At 36.2% G+C, this 24701-nt stretch overlaps 1 pseudogene; it reads left to right on the forward strand.

Moving 5' to 3' along the window:
• The first annotated feature begins 332 nt into the window (after positions 1–332).
• Positions 333–24701, forward strand: LOC148164872 (cytochrome c oxidase assembly protein COX20, mitochondrial pseudogene; annotated as a pseudogene).

Here is a 24701-nt window from a genome sequence, read left to right on the forward strand (position 1 = left end):
TGGAACTTTGATTATGTTGTATTCAAACTCATTTACTTTTTAAAAACTTAGCTTCTAATCATATCAACCCCATTCTTACCTATAAATTGTCCCATTTGTCTCCTGCATAATTGATTATAGCTTAATACTAACATTTTTTCTCTCAATTTTCCATTTCTATATTCATAAATAGCCAACCAAAGTATGTAGTACCAAAGTAAACTTTGGAGGTTCCTAGGGGAGAAAATCTGTCTCAAGCTGCTTCGAGAGCCACCAATATCTACTGAAGATTTACAAATTGTTCACCAAAAAGGAAATTGCCTATTGATCTGATTGTGTGATTCTGAGAACTCATGAAACTTCCAGCTCCAAAAACGTACGCCTTCATCAGTGCAACTGAGACGGCCATTAACAATATCCCCAAAGTAAGTCAGACTAACATAGGTTTATTCCTGATACAAAGAATTCTTGGAGGAATAAGTAAACTCTAGGCAGTCCACACAAAGGCAGTCCAAGAAAAAGGTATCTGTGGTGCAGATCCATGTTTTCACATATTAGATACATATAAAGGGAGGTTCATCTATACACAAATTGTTAAGTCTCTTGAACATTTGACTATGAAAAACATATAAGTCAATTCTACCATAGAGAAACTAAAACCCTTTAAGTGAAGAATTTTCCTGACTGGTATAGTGGGACACAGGGGAAAGGGTGGGTCAGTGGGTCCAAATTCCACTCTCATCCAATGATCACAGGTTTTGAAATTGTCTATCAAACTGAAGTGATAAAATTTGCAGTCTTTTATTAGTCAGAGTTCTATAGAACTCCCATATTATCTAACTGGTATAAGATTACCTGGGTTAAAAAATTGGAATTACAACCAAAAGCAAAGGAAGGAAGGAAGGAAGGAAGGAAGGAAGGAAGGAAGGAAGGAAGGAAGGAAGGAAGGAAGGAAAAAGAAGAAAGAAGAAAGAAGAAAGAGAAAGAAAGAAAGAAAGAAAGAAAGAAAGAAAGAAAGAAAGAAAGAAAGAAAGAAAGAAAGAAAGAAAGAAAGAAAGAAAGAAAGAAAAAGAAAGAAAGAAAGGAGGGAGGGAGGGAGGAAGGAAGAAAGGGAGAAGGAAAGAGAGAGGGGAAGGAAAGAAGGAAGGAAGGAAGGAAGGAAATAAACCATCCTCCCATGGGAACATAGATGATTCCATTAAGTTGTTTGAAATTATAAAATCTCCTAGGTATCTAAGGACCCCCACATCCCAACCTGCGAGGGCTTCTGTAAACTGAAGCAGCACCTACAATTTTGGCTGAATTTAGCCTGGAACATGCCTTACCACATTCTCATCTCATAAGTTATCTGTAATAACCTAACTTGCCCCTTTAGCCTCAGTGAAATCCAAGAACCTGCTATAGAGGAAAAAACTTCTACTAATGATTAGCTTTAAGGCCATAGTTGCAATCAAGATTTTCTTTTAAACCACAGATGATAGTCAGAACTATGGATATTGACTGTAATAGAGACCATGAAGAAAGTGAGAAAGAGACTAGATTAAGCTGAATTTTGGAAAGTTTCTTCTTTGCTGCACATTTTGGGACTTACCAGTCAAGAGAATTATTTGTATAAATTACCTTTAAAAATATTCTAATAGCAAAAAAAAAATATTCTAATAGCAATATTTAATTTTACCTTTGTATGTTTGCCAAAAGAATCTCACCTAAGTATTTATGTGGCTGTTACCACTGGGATCAATTAACTGAAGACACAATATTGAACTGAAATGTGAATTGGAAATTCCTGATGATTACATAAAGCAGTTAAAGCCAAAATTCATAGTTACAAGAATATCATTTATTTGTCTTTACTAAGGAGCTATAGGACTTTATGAGAAAATGTAAAATGCCTCTTGAGAGATAAGGTGAGAGACCAGAAAAAAAGAGATCGGGTCACTTATTCACAGCTTTTAGATTATATGGAAATGGAAAAGAATATTCTTATTTTAAAGATAATGTTCAATTGATTTTCTAATTACAAAAGTACTCATTACATGTGAAATATATAAAATTTGAAAAATACAAAAATTAAAATCTTAAAATCCATAAACAACCACGGGTTCAGGGCTTTTATTATGCAAATGTGTATGTGTATAAATAAATATAAGTATGCTGAAGGGGGTTATCATTGTTTATATAAGCCCATGCACTTTTCCACTCCATCTCTAGTTATTTCCTTGGGATCCATTTTTAGAAGAAAACTTACTGAGTTGAAATACATTTGAGGTATCTTTCTACTGAAAGCACAATTACTTTCCAAAAGGATTGTCTATGTATATTCCCACAAGCAATGTATTTACTTGCTAACACCAAATATTAAGTATTTTTATATATTTAGAAATATAAATATATAGATAGTATATACATACCTATTTTTAAATGTATCATTATTGCTTTAATCTGTTTTTCTTTGATTACCAGTGAGGTTGAGATTTTTTGTTAGTAGAGTAGTCATGGTTTCCTTATTGATTTATAATAATAGCTTTTTTTTTAATGTTTTTAACTAACCTGTAACAGAACTGCTTTTTACAAATATTTTTTCCATTTTGTCATTTAATTACTTTTTTTAACAAATTTTCTTTTATAATTTATTCCACTGCATTTACTACATTGTTTTATGCTGAGAAAATTCATCCTTCTCTCAAAATCAGTTCAATACATATATGTTTTTCTAGGATTTTATAGTTTTTTTTTAAGATTTTATTTATTTATTTACTTGACAGAGAGAGAGAGAGAGAGACAGCAAGAGAGGGAGCACAAGTGGGAGAGGGAGAAGCAGGCTTCCTGCCGGGCAGGGAGCCTGATGTGGGGCTCGATCCTAGGACCCCAGGACCATGACTCAAGCCAAAGGCAGTCGCCTATCTGACTGAGCCACCCAGGAGCCCCTAGGATTTTATAGTTCTAATGCATCTAATATTTACTATAATATATAGTAAAAGAATGAAACTCTAACTTTATTTTTTTCTCCAAATTCTTGGTCTGGACTCCCAACCAAATCATCCTTTATCCAAGACTTTATTTTTTTTTTTAAGATTTTATTTATTTGAGAGAGAGAGAATGAGAGATAGAGAGCACGAGAGGGAAGAGGGTCAGAGGGAGAAGCAGACCCCTGCTGAGCAGGGAGCCCGATGCGGGACTCGATCCCAGGACTCCAGGATCATGACCTGAGCTGAAGGCAATTGCTTAACCAACTGAGCCACCCAGGCGCCCCCAAGACTTTATTTTTAAATCATGAACTGTCATTTAAAATATGAGGAACTTTGGGGCGCCTGAGGGTCTCAGTCACTAGAGCGACTGACTCTTGTTCTTGGCTCAGATCTTGATCTCAGGGTTGTGAGTTCAGGCTCCATGGACAAACAAACAAACAGAAAAAAACGACATGAGGAATTTTCCAGAACCCTCTATTCTTTAATTATCTTATTTGTCTATTCTTGTTTTGGTCCCATGCTTTCTAATTTGTGTCATTTCCCTTAAGAGATAGAGTGTCATTAATCACTCTTTTCAAAAAAATTAATCTTGGACATTTTCACATGTTTAGTCTTCTAGATAAACTTTAGAATAATTTATTCAAGTTCCTAAAGGCAACCATGTTGGTCTTGTGATCAGGAATGCATTAGATCTGTAAATTAATTTGGAAATAACTGTCAACCTTACCACATTCAATCTTTCCATCCAGAAGCAAAGTAAATTTTCATGTTTCCATAATGTTCTAGTAAAGATTTTTATTATTGATTAACTCTTTTCCCCCCATTATATTTTCTTTGTTTGGGGGATTTTTTTTTCATTTTGGGTGGAGTTTTTTGTTTTTCTTTCTGGTTTTTGCTGCCAAATAGGAAAGCTATTCTGGGGACATTTATCTGGCAAATTATTCATTATTTATCCATTACCTAGCTGCTTTGTGGAAATTTCCTATATTAAATGTTTCAAAGTTGATTCCCTTATATTTTTCTAGATATACATCATCATAAATAACAATAAGTTAGTCTTTTCCTTTTTTGGAAGTTGTATTTCCCATTTCTACTTCAGACAGAATAATACTAAATAATGAGTTATAGAAGCATCCTTGTCTTATTCCTGATTTTGCCTCTTGCGTTCCATTATTAGATTTTACCTTGAATCTTGGTTTTGGATGGGAATTCTTTATCATTTAGGGTTTCTATAGAATTAGGACTGAAACTTAGATAAGACAACATGTACTGTTAAGCAATATTCACTCTATGATAGTGTCTAACCACACCATTTGATTGGTATCAGTCTTCATTGTAAAAAATCTATATCTTTTATGTAATTGAGGTTAACCATATAAAATATGCCTGAAGAATAGGATTGGAAGGAGGAAAAGTTGAACAACAGAAATCAATTTCAAGAAAAGACAGTGGGGCTTCTGAGATTAAAGAAACTCACAAAGAAGAAGTCTGACATGGTGGCTAGATTTAATAACAATCTCTAAGAAAAGGAAATGGGTCCACTTTGAAATGAAACTATTCTTGAATAAAGTATTAGTTCATTTGTTTTCTTTCTTCTTTATAACAAAAGCATTTTAAGATTATGAATGCTTCATTGTATAGTTTTGGTCGTATACCATAGTCATATTAGTATTTTTGTTCCTTTGGCAAATTTTCCATTTTCTCTTTCACCCAGAAGGTAAAGCATTTCATCAATTGTAAAACACACGTGTTTGCAAATTTAACATCTCTCAGGTTGAGATATGTCTGATAATCAAAGGTGTCTTAGTTTCACAAAAATGTGGTATTTAATTTCCAGAACAACTGATCATTTTGTTTAATCTTTTGTTATTAGTTTTTAGTTTTATAGAATTAAGATCAGACAATATGGCCTCTTCACTTTCTACATGGGAAGAATTTATTGAGATGTTCTTTATAGCACAATATAATCAATTTCTGAAAATATTTCACATACACTTTAAAAAGTATGTTCTTTGCTTGAATTACACAAAGTTCAATAATTAGCTATAAATTCAACTTCTCTATTCTAATTTTCTATACCTATATATTAGCTACTTGATTTGTCAAAAGCTTTAAAAAAGTGTATTATTCCACAATAATTGTTTTGTCCATTGCTCTACATACTTCTAGTATATTTTACTTTATATACTGATTTTTATTCCTATTATAATACTTGCATAACTCAGTTTTTGTAGGTTTATGACTTCTTTTTCCATAGTATGGGTTGTGCTTTTCATCAATGTAAAGTGACCCAAAATACCCATTTTGACTCTTTATCCTGCTCTACAGTTTTTGTGGTGTTTGTAGATTCCACCCAGACTCTGACAATAGGATGGCTATTAAGTCTTACTTTTCAGTGTTGTTAAAGAGATTTATTTTATTTGGGCCTCTGGATACATGTTTTTCTTGGGCATTTAGAAGAGGCTAAGTCAGTTTTTTTTTTTTAAGATTTTATTTATTTTTAGAGAGAGAGAGATGGGGGGGCCAGAAGGAGGAACACAGAGAGAAGCAGACTCCCCACTGAGCTTGGAGCCCCACACAGGCTCCATCTCACAACCCTGAGATCATGACCTGAGCCCAAATCAAGAATCCAACACTTAACAGATTGAGCCACCCAGGTGCCCCAATCAGGTTTAATTTAAAACAGAAACCATCCCAGAACAAAAATATTTACTGAATGCCCACAGTCTACAAATCTATGCTGAGCACTTTACATGCATTAGCTCGTTTAAACATCATGATAACTTTATTAGAGGGACAGGCCCACTTCTAATATCTGTAGGTGGGGTCTGGAGTATAAATGAATGGATCTTTCGTTCCCATACCCAACCCTCTCTATGCCACAGGCATTGCACACATGCATATGGACACTGAAGCCCCCCACCATGTCCTAGCTCCATCTATTTCCACCCACCTCTGCCGACCCTTTCCTTTAATAGCAGCATTATAGCCCCTTTGTCTACCCTAAGAGGACAGACCTGAGAAAAAGTCCTATAACTGTCTGAAGGCAGGCCCTGCTGTTTGAGTCTAGAATTCTGGGGTCCAGGTACCCAGAATATGGGGAGGTACAGGTTCAGGGAGAGTGGCCAACCATATCCTGTTGGACCCACAGACTCCCAGTCACATGGTAGATAAGGTCAGAGAAAGGGCAGAGCAAGGTCCTCTAAAGTGGGAAGGGGCAATGTGCCAGGATAAGACCTGGGTGCTCAAGGTCTAAGGATTGTATTGGAAATAAGTACTGGCCCCTGCAAGTGGCAGAGACTGGTCTTGAACCTATATTTGTCCATTCCTAAGCCCAACCTTTCCATCTTTATCCCTTATCTCTAATTTACGTGCATTTTAGAGATACAGTGGTTTCAAACCATGGGCTGTGGTGTTCTGGAAAGGTCTCTAAGCTTCTTGAAGTTATGAAAAACAGAAGTTAAAGTATAGAAAACTTCTCCTCAGAATGGTTGCATTATTTTGCTGAGGAAGAAAACTGAGCTACAGAATCTACTTTTCACAGCGTTGGACTTTTTTAACTACATTCAAATGTCCCCCAGGAACATAGATTTTAGGTGAACTCAGAAGTGTCCCCACTACCTTCTGTGTCAGAAAACATGACGGGAAATAAAGACACAAGGGTGCTGCACTGAAATCTCCAGGGTGCCCAGGAGGAGCAGGAATTCCTTGTCCCATGTGGCCAGCTTCTCACAGGAAAAAAAAAAAAAGAAAGATTTTAAATAAGTTTGCCTACTGCCTCTCACAAGGGAGTCTGGCACAGAGCTAATGGGCTCCGGCAGGACCTTCGGAGACTGAAAGATGTACCATAATTTCTCTTTTGTGACTAACAGCAGTTCCCTGGTGTGTCACACAGCATTTTACATGTAATGATGAATGGTTCATTAGCTCATTCCTCATCCTCAAAGCTGTGCATAAACTGGATTCCTTCTTCAGTCTATGTTCATTTCACGTTTTCGCCCCTTCCTTCAATAAGCTAGTTTTTTTCTTTCATTTTCAATTCAGATGCCTTTAATTTAAAAAGTCATTCTGTACTTTCGCCATTCTAAAGTCACCACAATTTCTTCATTCCCATTAACAGAGCCATTTTCCTTTTTGTAGGTTCTTTCCTCTCAATTTGTTCAGAAAATATTCCTCATTACCACTAACCTCTATGAGGGCAATGTTTGTCACTAGCAGTTGACCTGACCTTTTTTCATTGCGGTCATCTTTTCCACTCCACCCACCTTAGGACTGAAAAACACTTTATAACACATAAAGTATGCTATAAATTTTAGCTGGAGACAAGTGAAGATTGTGATAAAGGCTGGAGGTAGACTTTTGTTTGTTTTAGCTTAGATGGTCAGGAGGAGTGGATGAGTTCAAGGTGCATGTGCTTACATCAAGCATCCAAAAATGTCCGCAGCGTCTGAAATACCAGCTCCGGCAGACCAGCACAACTTTGAGGAGATCCAAAGAGAGACTAAGGGGCTCAGCCAGAATGGAGGAGGGTAAAAATATCAGTGAGAGAGCCTTTTGTTTATGTCTACTTACCGGATATACAAATTGCGAATGATGAGCAGCACTACAAGCAAATCTTTTTTTTTTTAAAGATTTTATTTATTTATTTGAGAGAGAGAATGAGATAGAGAGAGAGCATGAGAGGGGAGAGGGTCAGAGGGAGAAGCAGACTCCCTGCTGAGCAGGGACCCCAATGCAGGACTCGATCCCGGGACTCTAGGATCATGACCTGAGCTGAAGGCAGTTGCTTAACCAACTGAGCCACCCAGGTGCCCTACAAGCAAATCTTTTAATGACGCCTTTTTCTAGGTACCAGCGATGAGAGCAGCATTGACAATTCTCCTGGAATGGCACATGATCCAACAGTGAGCAGTGGATATCACCTACTATCTGATGTAGTAAAACTTCTTTTCAGTTTAGGAAATTATCATTTAATCAGACATAGTTTGTTCCATTCTGAATGGTTTAATTTTGCCATAGGTTGATTCAAGGAACCCAGGACATCAAAACTCATGGGAAGATTCAGAATTGCTTACTTTTAAAGATGTTCAAAAGCCTCACTTAGATTTACCTACTTTGAAGGTTTAAAACAAAGAAAAATGAAACTTAAGTTTACAAAGTTAATGTATAGAAATTTTTTCATAAAAATGTTATTTCTGCACTTTCATCTGAGTTTTTTCCATTTAACTGTGCACAGATTCCTTAATAAATGATTTTTAATTTAAGAGAATTTAGTAATCATAGATTTGAAGTTTTTTCCTTTTTAAAAAAGTCATTCTAATCCAAAATAATCCAGGAAAAAAAAACACCAACAAATAAAATTGAATTATCTTCCTAAAGATCAATGTTACTTCTTCTACATGTTTAACAATGTAACATATTTTACAGTTCAGATTCATTTATATTAGGCGGAGGATTTGGAATCTTTTAAAATTATTCTTTGTTCATTCTTACTAGTAAGGAACTGTCATTTTCTTTCCCAAGTATCATTAGAGTTTAAAGTTCATGGAATCAGACAGGTTTTTCTCCATTTGAGAGAAGTGATATTATATTCTTTATCATCTATCTTTAGTGCTACCTGGTTAGTGGATGGTCAGTAAGTATTTTTTTAAATCAATAAAATGTATAATCAACTTTAAGCTCTCAAAATTTGCCACTTGTGAATATCAGACTAAGAAAGCAAAAATAAAACTCCATTCTCCCTATGACTATATAAATCCAGCTATCTAGTACCACCAAAATATATCTAACATATTAAATGCCTAACGTATTGTTAAGGCATAACTCAGATACCAAGGGAATATAATAGGTGGCAAAAATAAAGTCTCACTAATATGGGCCAGTTAAGTTGCTGACCAGCTTGACTTAATAAAGCAACTGATTCTTTTATATGGCTGATAGAAAGTACAGAGCTGACAAAACATCCTGAGGTCATAGAGGTAATCACAGAGAGATCTAGAATTGGACCTGCAAAAGGATTTCCAAGCACTTGGGAGACGCATGTCAGTGATGGCAATGAAACTCAAATTGTAGAGTGGCATATGTGAAATTAAATATTAAGAAATTGGCAATTATAATAATTTAACAAATGCCTTTTTTATTTCATGACAAAAATAATATCCAGTTAGTTGGCTGAAGGCAGCCATTTCTATATGATATTTTACTATGACTTTATTTTTAATTTATCCTTTTATTTTCAATCAATTTTTAGGAATGGATTATAATTTTCTTCCCAATCAGAAGAATCTACTTGGGCTTACTTTAATGACTTTTTATGGTTATAAACACAATAATCAGCAAATCTGCTCTGTGGCTTTATTACCAAGCTTTTACGCACCTCGTAAGGTTAACCTTATCAATAATTTGCTAGTACATTACTTTTTTCAGTGAAAGTATAATTTTATCTTTGCATTTACATGGCATTCACAATACAAGTCAAAAGTAGACACTGATATGTTAAGTATGCAGATAATCATCTTTCTGGGCATGGCAATTAGAGAATATAGTTCACAGCTTTAACATAAACTTTTTATAGCATTGCTATACTAATATACTAATACTCACATAATAAATGTTTGTTGACTTGAACTCTATAACTACATTTTTTTTGTTTGCTTCTTTGTTTTTGTCTTTTTGTTGCTATAATGGTGGTTATGCTGTGTTTTTTTTTTTTTTAAGGTTTTATTTATTTATTTATTTGACAAGAGAGAGACAGAGCACAAGCTGGGGGAGTGGCAGGCACAGGGAGATGTAGACTCCCCGCTGAGCAGAGAGCCCAATGTGGGACTCAATCCCGGGATTCTGGGATCATAACCTGAGCCGAAGGCAGACGCTTAACTGACTAAGCCACCCTGGCACCCATGTAACGGTGGTTGTAATGACCATCATATATATTTTGCTCACTACTTTTATAATGGTGTAAATTAGGGGAAATTTTTAATCTTTTTTTAAAAGATGATCAACAGAAGAATCTTGGTCTCCTGAATTCTAGTCTCTCTATTCTTTTTGAAGTTCATATAAAGCTAAATTCCTCTCATAAAGATTTTATTATTTGGGGCGCCTGGGTGGCTCAGTCTGTTAAGCGTCTGCCTTCAGCTCAGGTCATGATCCCAGGGTCCTGGGATCGAGTGCCACATCGGGCTCCCTGCTCAGCGGGGAGCCTGCTTCTCCCTCCGCCTGCCGCTCTCCCTGCTTGTGTTCACTCTCTCTCTCTGTCAAATAAAGAAATAAAATCTTTAAAAAAAAAAAGAATTTAGGGCGCCTGGGTGGCTCAGTTGGTTAAGCGACTGCCTTTGGCTCAGGTCATGATCCTGGAGTCCCAGGATCGAGTCCCACATCAGGCTCCCTGCTCAGCAGGGAGTCTGCTTCTCCCTCTGACCCTCTCCCCTCTCATGCTCTCTCTCTATCTCATTCTCTCTCTCAAATAAAGAAATAATCTTTTAAAAAAATAAAAAATAAAAAAAGAATTTATTATTCTATTTATGAAACTATTCCACAATATCCCCATGAAATAAAAAGAGAAGTATCCTTATTTTAGACAAGAGGAGTTTAAATAAAATAAAATGCAATAAGCACTACGATGACCCAGTCTGCTATTGTCTGTAAGCCACAATGGTAAACAGACAGCATTTCCCTTATTACCTACCCAGAGGCCCTAAAGAAACATTCCAATATTCTTCCCTGCCATCTGTTGCAGTCTGAACAAGTCTCAGAACAGTACTAGAGCTGAGGATCCCCTTCTTTGGGGGGGAGAAAAGTGGAAGAACTCAAAACCATTTTCTGATCCTTTTTAAAAACTCAAATGCTACCATTCAAATCTACCACCACCCTTTTAGGGATGTATAGAGGTATTCCACTGCTAATAGGCAGATTATTAAAAAATCTGTCTTAAAAATTATTAAAAAACCATAAGAAATCTACAAACATGTGAATGGTATGTTTTCATTTCACTCAGGGATGTCCCAAACAGCCATCTTTCCTTGGTCATTTCCCACTTTCCTAGGCTCAACCAGGAAACCCACCAATGGCAAGTTATCTGGCAAACTGTTTATCCTGTCTGCTAATAAAACTGACTAACCATATCCATTGCTCTTTTAAAGACATGGAGAGATATGTACACACACATATGTATGTTTACACACAAAGATATGTACCATATCCTCAAAATTATTAATTGGTAAATTTTGCATGTTTCATTTGATTTTTTGAGAGAAATATACCTAACCAGGAAAGCACAAATAACAAAAACTGAAAATCATTTTTCTTTGTGACATCCCTATACACAATATTTATGAAAACAATCACTCTTACAGCATAGAAACAAGGCAATTAGGAACCTTGGAGTTGGTCTGGGTCCCTCTAGACATTTGCATGACTATGAAGTTTTCTGCTACTTTGTCTATAAAATGGAACTGGTAATACTTACTCACTCTGCACTTTACATTTTTAACTTCCTTTGCGGTGAAGGCTGACATACATATTTCCACACTGTGTAGCAAAGATAGTCCCTCTATGGAAAACAGTTACAATAACTTCTCAGGTATAGCCCATCACTACAAATCTTTGAAACAAGAAATGGACAAGACCACCTGAAATTAAGCAGAAAGGTGGCATTCATTTTAAGCCACCACAACTGGTAGACGAAGAGTTAAGAAACAGTATTAGCATTAAGAATTGCCTACAGTAAAAATGTAGGGTTGCATGGGTTGGAAGGTAGGAGTTGGGGAAGAGAAGACATTTTCCTCCTCAGGATGAGGGCTAGGAAACTTCAAAGTTTTAGAAGTTAATAAATGTATTAATAAGCTTCAAAAAGAATCTCAAAATTTTTCTATACCTGTACAGCATAGTATTCACCTCTAGAGTAAAATTAAAAGTTTCAAAACAAAAATTTCAAACTAACCCACTCTATAGTTCTAGCAGATATGCCTGGGAATTTGAAATCAAAAGAATTTGAGAATTATTATGAAGGATACAAAAATCACAAATTCTTTCACTTAATCCAGGAAGCAAGTAAAGCCATGGATATTTTCCCTAATTTTTAAAATAAAAAAATGAGTTAGTTTTTAGTGATTAAGCACATCTCTATTATATGGTTTATTACACTTGTTACTTAGAATAATTGGGGCCTTCTGGAAAATTGCCCTCTGAGAAATTCAATAGTCCATTTGATTAATATTTTAATGTAAGACTATACACTCAAGTCAGTTTAATAGTATATTAATATAGTTAAACACTATATACTGAAATCCTGAAGTAATCTCCTATTCCTCTGAAATACATGGTTATTAAACAGGAGTGAGTTCAATATGTACAAACGAATTTTAAAATACACCACTTGTTTTTAAGTTTATGAAAGAAAAGATATTTTTGCAACCAGGATCCACTGGGCTGCTTCATATAACCCCCAATCTCCCCACCCCCACCTATTCCACCCAAGGCCTGAGCTATACTAAAATTTTGCAAAGCCTTGCATTGTTCTCCCTGACACCAGATCAACCAACACAAAAAAGCAACTGCCAGCTCAAAAGCAATCCGGTGATAGAGCCTGGTGCTATCTAATCAAGGGCAAAAGGTCACTTCCGAACAACTGGGCAATAAAAGATTATTTCTAGGGACAAAACAGAGAGGCCTAGAGGTGGGGGGTAGAAAGTGGGGAGGAGCTGGGAAGGAAGGAGGGCAAAAGGGCTCTCGTCTGTGGGAGGAAGTGCATTGACTCAAGGCAGCAGACGGGAACCATCTGGCTCCTTCTGAGGTCTGTTCTTAAAACAAGAGAGAAAGCCCCCTTTAAAGGGGCCAGTGACTCTGGGCTGTGCAATTCAAATTTTAATAACATAAAACCAGCTTTCCCAGGCATAGAAAAATGAGAGAGAGAGGAGAAATCTTTTTCCAAATAGGAGATGGCTTCACAAATGCTAACTGGAGAATGCATTGCTTTTCAGTGAATAAATTCTCTTGATAAGTACTAAGTAGATGATCTAGCAAATAGCGTTTAAGTATTATTTAAAGTTAACCTTAAGGTAAAATACACACACAGAGACACACATAATTTTTAAAAGAATATAAAATCCTCTTTTAATGATACAGTGGTCCTAACTTCTTCCTCTGTCCTCCTCTACTTTACCCTCCCCTCCCCCACCCTCTCCAATCCCTTCAGTACTCTTCTCACTTGTTCTTGCTGAAGCACCTTGGAATGGGTACAAGGTAAGCCAGGGGCCCTATTACATTCAGCCTAGATGCCTTGGTCTGGGGAAAGCTAGAATTACAGTGTACCCTATGTTTCCCACTCCCTACCCCCAACAAGAGTCAGTACCAAGTAAACTATGTCCTCAATTTTCTCATCTGTGATTTTATCTTTTTTTTTTTTTTTTTTTTTACCACAGGGTAATTACCAACTGAAATAGAAAGTGTCCAGGCTGAGAGACCACTGCTGGCTGTGTGGCTGCAAACATGAGATCCTAATTATAGTAATTCAAAATCCACAGGACAGGAAGTCCAATCATTTTCAGACTTTTTTCTTCTTCTTCTTCTTCTTTTTTTTTTTTTTCTGGAGGAGTACAGCATGGCTAACAGACCGGTTGATCTGAGATAGTTCAGGGTGGGCCACAGTATGATATTCATGTTTCTAAATATGAACATCTTTTAAAAATGGCTGAGTCCAAGAATTGGGATTTGGAATAAATGTCTGCCAACCACTCCAGCAGTACTGCTAGAAAGGAAATAGAGCTTTAAATGTCTTCTCCTAGGTCAACTAAACCTTTGTCCCAATAGAACACACTGAGAAACTATTCTACAGAGGAAATTTCATATAAGTAGGAAACAGAAACGTAGATAAAATAGAAGCTTGTTTTTTGGTATCCTCATAGTCATGAGAAAAATACTGATATAATACTATAAAAAATTATAATACAAAGATATATTAAGATTTCCTCTCATGAAGAATACCATAGGTGAATTTAAATGCCATGTTATACATAAACAAGTAATAATAATAATGGTGGTGGTGGTGGTCAACATTTATTAAATGTCCACTACACATCAATCACTGAGTAGTAGATATAACGGGATTGCCACGGAGAAGTATCCAGAATCCATTTCCTCAAGGAGCTTATCAACTCAAAGTGGTGGGATAAACCCACTTAGAAAACATGCAAAAGAATATATAGATAAGTCCAATACCAAATATTCCTTAATGCTTAAGGGATACAAGAATACAATGTGCTCTGAATTAGGTTGAGATCCTTTGGGAAAAGACATTAATGGTGAGATGAATTTCAAACAGAATTTTAAAGATGGGTAAACACATGCTTTGGCAGAGTAAAGAAGACATTGGTCTTTCTAGCCAAGGAAGTTTAAAGGTGGGATGAGAAAATCTGAGTCTGGTCAACTGGATTTGATGCTCTGACCTGAAGAGACACAATAAAGACAGTTTAGAAAGCAAGGCCTGCTGGAGAGTAGGGCACACAAAAGGTTAGAGTTTAAAAGTCATGCACTTCAAATGTAAATCAAAACCACAAGACACTCATTAAGATGGATATTATTTTTAAAATACCACAAGTATTGGTGAGGATGTGGAGAAATTGAAACTCTTGTGCACTGTTGGTGGGAATGTAAAATAGTACAGCACTAAAGAAAAAAGCATGGTGGTTCCTCAAAAAATTCAACATATGAATTGAATGATCTTATGATCCAGCTTCTGGATCTACACCTAAAGGAATTGAAAGTGGGCACTCAAAACAGACTCCTGTATGTCCATGTTTGAAACTGCATTATTCACAATAGCCAAAAGGTAGAAAACAACTCAAATGTCCATCAACAGAAAAACAGATAAACAAAATGTGGTATATACATTCAATGGAATATTATTCAGTCTTAAAAGGGAAGGACATTCTGACACATGCTACAACACCCATGAACTTTGAAGACATGCTAAATGAAATAATTCAGATACAAAAGGACATATAACGTATAATTCCCATTATATGAGATACATAGAGTAGACAAATTCATAGAGACAGAAAGTAGAATAATAGCTAGGGGCTGGGTAAGAGTTTAATGGGGAGTTATGATTTAATGGGTATACAGTTTGGGTCTGAAATGATGAAAAAATTCTGGAAATGCAGAGCAGTGATGATTGTACAACAAAGTAAATGTACTTAGCTAGTGGATGGTACAGTTAAAAAATGGTTAAAATGGTAAGTTGTATGCTATATATATTTAATCACAATAAAAAGAATGCATTAAGATAACATTTTAAAAAGAAAAAAGATGAACTTCAAAGTCAAGGAGGCTAGCTTTAACAACAATCTCTGCCACTGAATAGCCATGTGACCATGGGCAAGGTCCTTGCTCGTTGAGGTCCAAATTCCTCAACTGCGGAATAGAGATAAAATTCACACACAATACAAGTTTCTAAATACAAGAAATAATGTAAAGTGCCTAATACCACTGAGAGTATGAATTAACTAAAATTCTTGGTTGCAAGAAATGGAACCACAAATGACCTACCTTTGGGAATTTATTGGCTTATTGAGGCAAACTACCAGAGGGTCAAGGCCCGATGCTGGCACTAGGAACAACTGGAACTAAGCTGCCATCCAATAATATCAAGTTCTTTTAATCTGACTTGTCATTTCTGTATAGTAGTTTCTCTGACTGCTAGAGAATATTACTAATGGGATTTTAGACACATGTTCCTATGCTTTCACAACTGGATAAAAAGAGAGCTCTTCCTTTGCTGATATTTGAAAAAATACTGGGGAAAGATTCTGATTGGACTTGGTCACATGCTGAACCCCTAGCCCAATCACTGTGGCTGGAAAGTAAGCACACCCCCACTGAAAGCCCAAGAGAAGGAGGGAGGATGGAGATAGCCACTGGGAAAGGAGATGTGAACCAAGTAGCCATCCTATTGGGTGACTATTATAGCCAATTTAGGAAATAATAATATAGATTTTATATACAACATAAACAGGAACCATCCTAGACACCTGAACAACATATCATTTATATAAATTATCATTTAAATTATCATATAAATTTATCATTTTATCTAAGAAATATGCATTTCATGTTGTTTTGAACTAATTAATTCAGTCACTCATTATCAATACTCATTAGTCACATTATTAACACTAAGTTACTACACAGAGGATAATTTTCTGAATAACTGAAATTTATTAATTTATTAACATTTTTATTTTGAACTTTAAAATATATTCTTATTGTGACAAAATATAAAGACAATTTTCTTATATATGCAAATTCATTTACCATGAAAATAAAATATCATACTGTGTTGCAATATACTAATACTCTCAGGAAAAATTTTGGTGCTCAGAACTACTCATATCCTTCACTCCAAAGCTCACAGAGCATCTTTAGGTCAATATTTGTTACTTTCTCTTGCTACTACTCTCATTTTTCTGCTGCAAAAAACAAAAGAACAAAACAAAACAAATTAAAAAAAAAAAACCCTTTCATCCTTCATCCTGCTTCTAATTGCTGAGTATTGAACATCCAGACAGTCAATGACTGTTAGTAAAATAAGATTTTCAGGGTGTATTTTACAGGGAAAAAGTGATTGGCTTTGATCCAAAGAATTATTACAGGCATTCAAGAATTTGTTCTTCAGGTTCACAAAAGTGTTTTGGAAAACTGGAACTGAACTGCCTGAAATTCAGGCACTTCAAAATATTGAGTCAAGACATATTAAATCTTATGGTGGAATCAAAGATGGCTGAGACACTGAAAGCTTTTAACCTAGTCATTAAAACACTTACGAAAATTAACTGTAAGGAGAATATCACCAAGTTTAAATTGCTTGGTTCAGATATATACTAGAAATTCAGAAGAAATATGTTAGAATATTTGCAAAGCAAAATTATTTGACCCAAGATATATTGGTTATTAAATTTCTCAAATAGATTTTCTGAAGAAGTATTAACCAGATTAAGACAATCTTGACTCTAAGGTACATCATTAAAGTGACTGACAAAGTAGCTAATGACGCAGAGAACTCTCACAGTCGGTATGGTAATCCTTACTGATACTTAGTGATTTCCACAATTTCTCTTCAAGGTGACTTTGACTTTGCTCTTGACCAAAGTATTGATGGCAGTGGCAACAACGATTTGTTTAAAGGAAAAACAACCCAGAAAGAGCACGGAGAACATGTATGCTCTCTTTATTTATTTCACCATCTTCAGAAAGGCTTGTGATATTATCATCTCTCACCCAAAAACATGAAGTTCATGACCTAGTATTTTCAGTAGCAAATGCTCAAATACTTAAAGAATTTAATCAAATCTGTAATTGCACATTCTTAAAAGAGGAAATGAGTGTTGAAGGGAAGATTAGGGAGGACAGGAAAAATCCAAAATCTTCCTTGTTTTCTCTTTCAGAAAGCCTAGTAGGCATAGAAAATATTATTTTTCTCATGTGATTAGAAGAAGAAATAAGTGATAAAACATTAAGAGTAACCACAAGCAAAAAGAATGCAGTTTTTATGTACACTCACGGCCTCCCAGTCTAGGAGGGCAAACCCACAGATAAAACCTGTGCCCCTGCCAAGCTCTGCCAAGGCGTTAAGTCTCTCCAGCTATGTAAACTGCAGAGAGTTTGCAAAGGAACAAATCCAGGACATAACCCCCTTGAAAACAACAAAAGGGATACTTGTCCAGACATTCACATTGCATCATGCCACTTCACAACTTATAATGAGTCTAGAAAAAGAGGCATGGTTTTGGCATGGCCAGTCCTGTAATTCTCATTCCATAAGACAAAGCAAGCACATCATCATTTTCTAGTCTACATTTTATCTGCTTGAATCTACTAGTGAGACATTGACAAAACTGTTAAATCAAACTAAGCCAAATCAAAGTGGGGTTTTTTGCTATAAATTGTAAAACTTATTAGCAATCAATCAAGGCCTGATACACTTATTTTAGGGGTTTATCTAAGCAACTTTTCCTTTCCTCCCCCTGTCTATCTCACTGATAATTGGCTTCTAATACAGAGAGTTTGAGGGAATTTTATGTTTTCTGTGTATATAGGCTTTTTGGGTATGTTTTCTGTATACAGTTCACACTATTCTAGATGCTTAAGTTGTAAACTATACTACTGCACAAGTACTAAGCTTTAACCTCACACAGTGAGGAAGAAGAATTTTGCAGATAAAAACTCAGATTAGGGATAGATGGAAAGATAGACAAACAGACGGGAAGCTGATCAATGTGCCTTTTACCACCATGAGATTTAGGGTATAATCTTCTACTCCTAAGTCTCCCATCTTTACCCAACAGACCAAATATTTACAACCTGTACATTTAAAATAGCTAGTATTTGGAAAGGGCCATATCTGACATTCACAAAGTTAATTAAGTAATACCTAAAGTGTCAAAACAGGTCCATTTCATGAATTTTTTTCCCCTAGCATTTTTGAGTTTCTCAAAATTTTGCCAGATTTAACATAATTTTAGTTTCAGGTTTGTGTAAATTTGGACTCAAATTCTTCTGTTTTCAGTAAACTTTGAAAACCTCCCTCACTGCCAATATTTGCAATGTAAAATAGTAAAGGCCACAGTGATGTATAAGATTTTTTAAAACTCAGTATAAGTTTTATGGTACACTGTCATTCTTATTTCCTAAAATCTGTTATTCAAAAGACTAAAGAAGAATTAAGAAGACTAAAGTCATGGTGCCTGGGTGGCTTAGTCAGTTAAGCACCTGATTCCTGGTTTTGGCTCAGATCATGATCTCGGGGCTGTGAGATCAAGCCCTGCATCTGTCAGATTCTCTATCCCTCTCCCTCTGCCCCTTCCCACCACACACACTCTCTCTCGCTCTCTCTCTAAAATAAATAAATAAATCTTTTAAAAAAAAAGAAGAAGAAGAAGATTGAAGTCACAGCTTCTTGCCCCATGGCTTCTTTTTCCTGCCTTCATCTCTTTGGTCTCTCTAACAACTTATGCTGATGAAGGTATGGGAGGCAATATTCATTATTCACTGTCTTAGTACATCAGCAATACAAAAAATATGCAGCTCAACAATCCTTCTCCTGCTGAATAGTGAAGAAGAGTGTTTAGCATGGCGAAGATTAGTTATATATGGCCCAGAGCCACTCCTGAGGAGCTTATTCACTAGTTGAAGAGTTGGAACTAATGTATAGTAAACATTACGTTGCCAACTGAAGGCAATCCATTTGCTTTGAAGTCGGGAGCATTGCTAGGGCTGACAACTTCTCGTGAAAGCTGAGGAGCTACCTAATGGAGGTTTAGTATAAAGACATCACCTAGCTCTATACACAGGTAAGTCACTAAAGTGCCTGCAGACCAAGGGATCCTTATCATAACGTTGGAAGGACTGACTTCTATCTAGAAGCCATACTGCATTAGTCAGCTAGGACTGTCATAGCAAAATACCACAGACTGGGTGGCTTAAACAACAGAAATTATGTCCTCACAGTCTTAGAGGCTTGAAGTCCAAGATCAAGGTGCTGGCAACATTGGTTTCTGGTGAGGCTTCTCTTCCTGGTTGGTGGATGGCCACTTTCTCACCATATCCTCACATGGTCTTTCCTCTGTGTGGCTGAGAGAGAGAGAGACTCCCTTATGTCTCTTCCTCGTCACATCAGAACATCACACCAGTCCTATTGGATTATAAGGCTCCATCCTCATGATTCCATTTAATTTTTATTACCTCTTTATGGCCCTAGCTCCACATACAGTCATACTGTGAGTTAGGGCTTCAACATATGAATTTAGGGGACATACAGTTCGGTCCATAATACATACCGTAAGTTGAGAGAGTTAATGGAAGACTAAGACTACCAGGAGATTATGGTACTTAGGCCCTTGTAAATTTCCTTGGGGGAAAAGAAAATCAGTTTCCAGTGAAATATGCTTTAGTTTTATAGCTCTAGCTTTTATTGAAGTTTGCCACATGAACTATTTCTCTCTTTTTTTTGAAGATACTGTCTATTCCCAATATTCAATTCCTTCTACATAAGCTCTATGTAAGATTTGTCTTTTAGAATTTAGTACCAGGGACAAAACTGTCTTCGTGAGAACTTCCTATAATTCCTTAAAATACCAAGAACCTCATACTATAATATTTTCATTTTTACTTCTAGTCTGGCAGGAAATTTTGGCTCATATTGGACGCTCAAACATAGCAAACTTATTTACTTACATGTTTTGCTTTTCATCCTGATTCTCTTATACATTTTTAGTAAAAATCCTCTGAATATCCTTTTTAGTAGGCTCATATTTCATATTTTCATGAAAAAGATAAGTGTTTAAAGAAATCCCTGGCACTAAAAGTATCTCCATAAAATTAAAGCAGATTTTTAAAAATCAGATGGCAGATACCAGTTTCTATGAAAAAAACAAAAAACAAAACTGGGGCGCCTGGGTGCCTCAGTCATTAAGCGTCTCCCTTCGGCTCAGGTCATGATCCCAGGGTCCTGGGATCGAGTCCCACATTGGGCTCCCTGCTCTGCGGGAAGCCTGCTTCTCCCTCTCCCACTCCCACTCCCCCTGCCTGTGTTCCCTCTCTTGCTGTCTCTCTGTCAAATAAATAAATCTTAAAAAAAAAAATCTACAAAATTAAAAAAAATTTAAAAAGGAGCCACCAAAGAAGAGAATTCTGATTTATCCTTAAGTTTTCACTCACCATACCCAAGAAAATGAATACCTAGCAATGACTATGAAAATAAAGCTTCATAAGCAGCAAAACACATTTAAAAGTGTAAACAAAGCTTTCAACAGAATAAATAGATAATTTTGAGCCATTACATACGAATTAACTTTCATACTGGTTGGTAGTAAATCAAATTGGCTAGCAATAGTCACTAGGAAGTAAGTTCTACTCTGTTGTTGCTATGCGCCCACTTTTTCTGCATTGGACCTCTGTATCGGGCAGTATACCACTGGACAGTGCAGCTTAAAGAGCAAACAAAAGCAGCAGTAGCAGCATCTAGGAAGAAAAGGACAGATGCCCTGTGTCTCTGCATGTGCTAGGATGTGATGTTAAGGCCTTGCACTGGTAAGATTAATGCCTAAGGAAAGGCTGAGTTTTTTTTTTTTTTAAGATTTTATTTATTTATTTGGCAGAGAGAGACACAGCGAGAGAGGGAACACAAGCAGTGGGAGTGGAAGAGGGAGAAGCAGGCTTCCTGCAGAGAAGGGAGCCCGATTCGGGGCTCGATCTTATGACCTGAGCCGAAGGCAGACACTTAACGACTGAGCCACCCAGGCACCCCAAGGCTGAGTCTTTTAAGTTTTAGAAAGAAACTGTAGTTTCTGGAAAAGCAGTTTATGAAACAAAAGGCCAAAGGAATCAGAAACTAAAATATTTAGCTCTTTTATAATGGTATAGAATTAGTGCATTGGAGTAACATGTTGCACTATGCTGTGCAAATGTTTTACACATGCTGTGTAAAAGTGCAGAGGATGCATTGACAAAATATCGGCAACATGTGTTGATAATATTTAAAATCTATCAATCATGTAGGGATGTCAGAAAACAATATGTTGTTGGATCTGCCAAAAAATGGGTAAGGTCTTCCTGAAATTCTTCACAAGTGTGGCAGACCTCCATAAAAACTCTGCCTTGTATTATGGTCCCAACTAAATGGAAAAAAAAAATTAAGTAAAGCAAATTACATTCTGATAGGGGACTGATAGGAAGTCTCTGGACAAATTTTCCCAAAGTAGGTGAGAAAGACTAGGTTAAACTCTGTATGGAAAATTACATCAAGATGGAGACCAAACATAAGCAACTACCTTCCCTATCTAAAACCTTCTAAAACAAATAGGAAAGATAACATGGGAGAGAATAACTCCTGAAGCATATTAGAAAACAAGAAAGGGTACATTAGCAGAATACCAAATGCTGGCAAGGATATGGAGCAATAGGAAGTCTCACTTATTGTTGATGGGAATGCAAAACTGACGTAGCACTTTGGAAAAGTCTGGCATTTCCTTACAAAGTTAAATATATGCTTACTGCTATTGAATGTCTGTATGCCCCCCAAATTCATATGTTGAAGCCGAATCTCCAACATGATGATAATTGGAGGTAAAGCCTTTGGAAGGTTTTTAGGTCATGAGGGTGTAGCCCTCATGAATGGGATTAGTGTCATTATATTAGAGACTTCAGAGAGATCCCTCACCCTTCCCACCATGTGAGGACACAGTAAGAAGATGGTTTTCTATGAACCAGGAAGAAGATCCTCAATCAGATATTGAATCTGTCAGCACCTTGATCTTGGACTTCGCAACCTCTATAACTATAAGAAATAAATTTCTATTGTGTATAAGCCACCCAGTCTATGGTACTTTGTTATACCAGCCCAAAAGGACTAAGGAGATATATAAAATATACAAATTTATTTTTCCATATGTCATGATAGGAAAGCCAAGAATCCCAGAAAAAACTGCTATTCATCTGTTTACTGTGCTCATATCCCACACTCTATTTCCACTGCACAATGGCACTTATTATAACATATATCATTGCCTGTTTGTAATCATCTATGTCTTTTATTAGAGCATCAGCTCTGTCAGGGGAAGGACTATAGCTATCCTGTTCAATGATATATCCCCAGAACTCTAAAAGTATTTTTATAAGTTTGTTGAATTGAATGACTCAATTCCAACTTAAATGATGAGAGAAGTGCTATATCTAAAAAAAAAAAAAAAAAAAAAGGCTGCAGCCAATATTCATCTTGCCTCCACTCACTGTAGTAACAAAAGTGAACATTCTATAAATAAGTACAGCACCTAGCATTACATTTTTTTGGAAAGTTAGTGATCCCTATTTATTTATTTATTTTTAAAGATTTTATTTATTTATTTGACAGTGAGAGACACAGCGAGAGAGGGAACACAAGCAGGGGGAGTGGGAGAGGGAGGAGCAGGGAGCCCGATGCAGGGCTCGATCTCAGGACCCTGGGATCATGACCTGAGCCGGAGGCAGACGCTTAATGACTCAGCCACCCAGGCGCCCCAGTGATCCCTATTTAATATAGTGATTCAATACTAGGAGAATAGAAATATGCTAAATTAATCTACATATTTAAATTAATTTTGGAATAGCTTCCAAGGAAGAAATGGAACCTAGAAAGAAAATCAAATTATCTACTCTATTTTTCCAGTATTCCTTCACCTGGTAATATGGCAAACCTAGGACTCAGTTGAGCAATTTCTAAGCACCATACTATATGAAGTTCCTAAAAAAAAAATCTACTTTGACTGTAACATTAAAAAAAACTATAGGTAAAGCCAACTTTTGAAAAAGGCAGTTGCCTGAGTATTTGAGGATGTCTTCCATTTGTTACTAAAAAGTCTTGAAATTGTATTTCTTTTAAAGTAGTAAAGGACTATTTGGAAACTGGAGATTCAGGTAGATCAGAAACAAAAATTATAGACCAAACAACCAATGGGTCAACAAAGAAAGATGAAATAAAAAAAAAATACACAAAACAAATGAAAATGGAAACACAACTTTCCAAAATCTACGAGATACAGCAAAAGCAATTCTATAAGGAAAATTCGTAGTGCTATAGGCCTACCTCAAGAAACAAGAACAATCGCAAATAAGCTATCTAATTTTACACCTAAAGGAACTAGGAAAAAAAAAAAAAGAACAAGCAAAGCCCAAAATGAATAGAAGGAAGGAATAATAAAGATCAGAACAGAAATAAATGAAATAGAGTCTTAAAAAATAGAAAAGATCAATGAGACTAAAAGCTGGTTCTTGGAAAAGATAAACAAAATTGACAAACCTCCAGCAAAACTCATTAAGAAAAAAAGAGAGCAGGCTCAAATAAAAGCAGAAATGAAAGAGAAGAAGTTAAAACTGTTAACACAAAAGTACAAAGGATCATAAGAGATTACTATGAACAATTATACACCAACAAATTGGAAAACCTAGAAGAAATGGATAAATTTGTAGAAACACACAACCTTTGGGGACTGAATCATAAAGAAATAGAAAATCTGAACAGACTGATTACAAATAATGAAATTGAATCAGTAATTTAAAAACTTCCAAAAAACAGAAGTCCAGGACTTGACAGCTTCACAGGTAAATTCTATCAAACATTTAAAGAAGAGTTAGTACCAGGCACCCACTGGAGCCCATGGCCCTACATGGGAGCCCAGCAAGCCTGCCAAGGGGAAGTGCTTTAAGCTCCTAGGAATTTTAGATGTCAAAAATATTCCCTGTGCATGGGATTCGATACTGTATAATTCCTTAGGATTTGTTGTGGTTGGCCTTGGAAATTTTTTGTTAACTAATAGAATTAGAAGACGGTATGATGTTGGAGTAGGAGGATTTATCTTGGTGACTTTAGGATGTTGGTTCCATTGTAGGTATAATTATGCAAAGCTAAGAATCCAGGAAAAAACTGCCAAAGAAGGAATTAAAAATAAGATGTTGGGGGCATCTGGGTGGCTCAGTCATTGAGCATCTGCCTTCGGGTTGGGTCATGATCCCAGTGCCCTGGGATCGAGCCCCGCGTGGGGCTCCCTGCTCAGCAGGAAGCCTGCTTCTCCCTCTCCCACTCCCCCTGCTTGTGCTCCCTCTCTCACTGTCTTTCTCTCTGTCAAATAAATAAATAAAAATCTATAAAAAAATAAAAATAAGATGTTGTATGAAAGTATCCACCTTGATCCTGAAAGTAAACAAACCAATGGCAACAGCAGGAATTGA

Source organism: Eumetopias jubatus, unplaced genomic scaffold (assembly GCF_037043125.1).
Source record: "Eumetopias jubatus isolate StellerSeaLion01/CBP00866 unplaced genomic scaffold, mEumJub1_p1.0 scaffold_2, whole genome shotgun sequence".
NCBI lineage: Eukaryota > Metazoa > Chordata > Mammalia > Carnivora > Otariidae > Eumetopias > Eumetopias jubatus.